The 3,506-nt window shown below is 39.8% G+C and overlaps 1 protein-coding gene across 1 annotated transcript in view; it reads left to right on the forward strand.

Annotated features, from left to right (window-relative positions):
• Window positions 1-3,506, forward strand: part of LOC108749302 — a gene marked incomplete at its 3' end in the record, with an annotated part of 193,544 nt that overhangs the window by 184,980 nt on the left and 5,058 nt on the right. The window lies entirely within an intron of this gene.

Below are 3,506 nucleotides of genomic sequence, written 5' to 3' on the forward strand. Positions count from 1 at the left end.
CAAATAACTGTCGACGGCAACGTTGCAAAGAAATATTTATCATGTTGTACATTTCGAGGTACGTACTGCGCTTGTACAGAATTTGAATACATTTCACGGTCACTCGAGCTCGAAAATTAGGTCCGCGAATTTTGCAAGCGCGAAATCCGACGGCGCGTAGATGTCGGAGGACATTAAAGGGCGCTTTCAGCCCCTGCGCGCTACGCGAACTAACGAGCCACCCCTTCGCGAGAAGAACGAGATCGTTCGGAGGGAAGCTGGCGTCGCGCAGCCTCGGAAATTGTGTCGCTGCATCGATGCGAAAATGTTTAATCGACAATCACGACTCGATTGTCGTCCATCCTACGAAACCGCCTTAATTGCGGCGCGTTAATTATAACGGTATGATTATTGGACCGTGAACGTAATTACCAGCGCGCGTGTCTGCGATGATTAGCTCTGCTTTTGTGAGGATGAGAGTCAGATCGGAAATTGCCATCGTATAATCCAGAATTCTGAAGTTACGACTGAAAAAGATATTAAATTCACGATGCTAATTTATTTAGATATAACAATCGATTGATTTGTTTTACCTCGTAAATAAATTCTCAATTATAGATTCTTCTTCGTCTTATTATCCCATTCACGCGTTCATGTACGTAAAATAGACTATCAATAAAATGATCGCTTGTTATTACACGATTTTAGTTACACGGAAAGAACGATTTTGCTAAAAATTTTATTAAATTACAGATCTGAAAATAATTTTATACTGGACTATCAAAATAATGACGTAGAAATCTATGTATGCTAAACAATACTTGGAAATAGGTTTAATATTCTAGTAACCAATATGAGCGTTCTTCATAATTATTTGATGAGTTCCAACAAAATTATTTTTAGATCTCTACCTAGTTAAATTTTTAGAATTACAATTTATATTAGACAAAAATAAATCAATTAAGAGAAATAAACGTATTTTTAATCAAAGCGGATTTTAATGCTTAAATATTTCAGAGTGATTTTATAACTATTCACAATTTTGCAAACACCGCGCGTCGAAATTTTTTTCGGTCTTGAAATCATGAACAGAACTAGAGTAATAATTCTATATCATCACGTATCAAATTGATAAGCAATTTAATAATTTTTGATGTTAATAAGACAAATATTAATAATTTGATATCACTATAAATATCTTAAGAACTATATAAATAATTGATTGCGAAAAATATTGCTTCAGCAGCGATTCGAAACCGGAAATTTTTAAGCACTATTAAGCACATTTTTAATTTCAGCACCCATTCTTACTATGTATCATTGCACGCCGTTCATAATTATGTTCGTAAACGGAGAAACGAGGAACTGTAGCGGTATTTCCGCCGCGAGAAATATTATAAAGAAAGAGAATATATTATAAAGAGCGGTCGCGTAAACCGTGCGATAGTTAATTAAGCGACGGAGTTGTTCACGTGACGAAGACGAGCGCCGTAAGACAGAGACCACAGGGGATCGACGAAATAGTCAAGGATTTCTAGGAGATTTCGTGGTTGCTGACGGGAGTGTGCAAAGGGGTGCTAAGTTTAAATTTTAGAGAGAGAGAGAGGGGGGGAGGGAGAGAGAGAGAGAGAGAGAGAGACATCAGGGGATACGACCGAGATAATGGCGCGCCGGCTTACGTCGCACAAAGGCGGCGCGGATGCCGTGCTCCCGAGGTCGGACTCGTAACGCGACACTTGTGCGCTACGGCTTAAGTTTCGTAATACCACTCTCGGGTGACTGCGATACAGAAGATACAACCGCCAGCAGCGGTCGAGGGGAAACCGCGGGAGACTTAATACAATTTACATATCCTCGACTGTACGCCGCGCGATCTTCGCGGTGTTCACCAATTCGCATCGAGGACGGCTCTTCGCTGTCATCAAGACTGTTCGCGTTCTTGTGCTTGCATTTTTTTGCACTCAGCGGCTTTGCTTTCTCTCTTTTCTTTTTTTTTTTTCAACGTCCGATATAGTATATTTATCTCGTTTTAAGTGCAAAAATTTTTTAGAAATTTTAAGCAATGCGGGCAGACTTATTTTTATTAGTTTACCGGATATTAGCCATGCGAGAACGACACGTGCGGGAAAATATGAACATTTTGATAAAACAGACTTGGTACTTAACGCATAAACGCTGTTGGTTCAAAATTTGCGAGAACGGATAAACGCTCTTTTGTGCCACGTGTCCTTCGAGGTTTAATTAAATTTCAAGAAGAGCTTGGAGAACAATTATGTAGTTTCTATTGCAATTGCTTCAGCGGTAAGAAGGAGAAGCTTTTTGCGACTACTAATTTTAGGAGAATTTTTTTAAATACTTGTAAAGAAGAATAGAAATGTATTAAGTGCTGAAATTGCACGCTTTTGAATTTGCGCCGTTTTCAGTAGTGGAGATTCGCGGTTAAGTGTACTTATATAGACAGTCAAGTTCTTTTACAATCTTCTGCATTTAATCGTCAAGAAGAACGCATCTCCTAATTTGTTAACCGGCTTGTCGAATACCGAATTTTTATTAATTATTCTCGCGTCCCCGTCGAATCGATGATTACATCGAATTCCGCGAATTCACGCAAATACGCCAGGGACGAGTAATTACGAGCGCGAATAAACGCGAGAGAAGCCGGCGTCGCTTATAATTAAACGCATTCCTCTCTTTTTTTTTTGGTTCTTTTTCATAGCGAGATAAAATTTGCAAGAACTCTGGTATCACCGTAGTACGTTCGCATTCACATTTCGCATTCACGCGCGCAATTTCGATACGATACCGAACACTATTTCGGCTGATTTGCACGATAAATGAGCGCGTTTATATCTATCGTAAAATAAGCGGCGGTTCTATTTACGAACGCTGAAACATGATGCTTTTAATGAAATTATATTCAGCAATTGACCGAAAACCAAACGATTGCCGGATAGACGCGTGCAGTTTGGAGTTACCGTGCTCTAATTTTCTGCGCTCTTGAGTGACATTCTTTTACAATTATTATTATTATTATTATTATTCCAATTTGTATCATTAGTTAACGCATGAAAAACTCAGCTTTGAAAAACGCTATTTTTTTTTTTTTTTCTACATGCCCAGGTACTATTATTTTACAATTATATTTCCGAGCAGTTATGAAGCAAATTATACGTCTCCTTCTTCAATATTTCTCTCTCCCGAATATTTTCCTGAAAACATTCTATCATTCAACGTTCGATACGTTTACATGTGCGTGGTGCAACGTGTCGAATTCGCGCGAGACTTTCTCACAGCGATGCGAGAATCGGGCATTAAAAATCGCTCGGCCCGATACCGACGTCGAATTCTGGCACGCTGAAAGATACGCGAGCGCGAGGGATTAACCGATCGACCGGTCGAGCCATCAGAATCGGTGATACGAAAAGCCGGGGATCTCCATCAAACTGATAACGCATATTCGCGTAATGCGTCGACGTGTATCGTGAGGCTGGCAGGAACGCGAGGGAGGACATATGAGAAGGGCGGGG

This window comes from Trachymyrmex septentrionalis, unplaced genomic scaffold (assembly GCF_001594115.1).
Source record: "Trachymyrmex septentrionalis isolate Tsep2-gDNA-1 unplaced genomic scaffold, Tsep1.0 scaffold29, whole genome shotgun sequence".
Lineage (NCBI taxonomy): Eukaryota > Metazoa > Arthropoda > Insecta > Hymenoptera > Formicidae > Trachymyrmex > Trachymyrmex septentrionalis.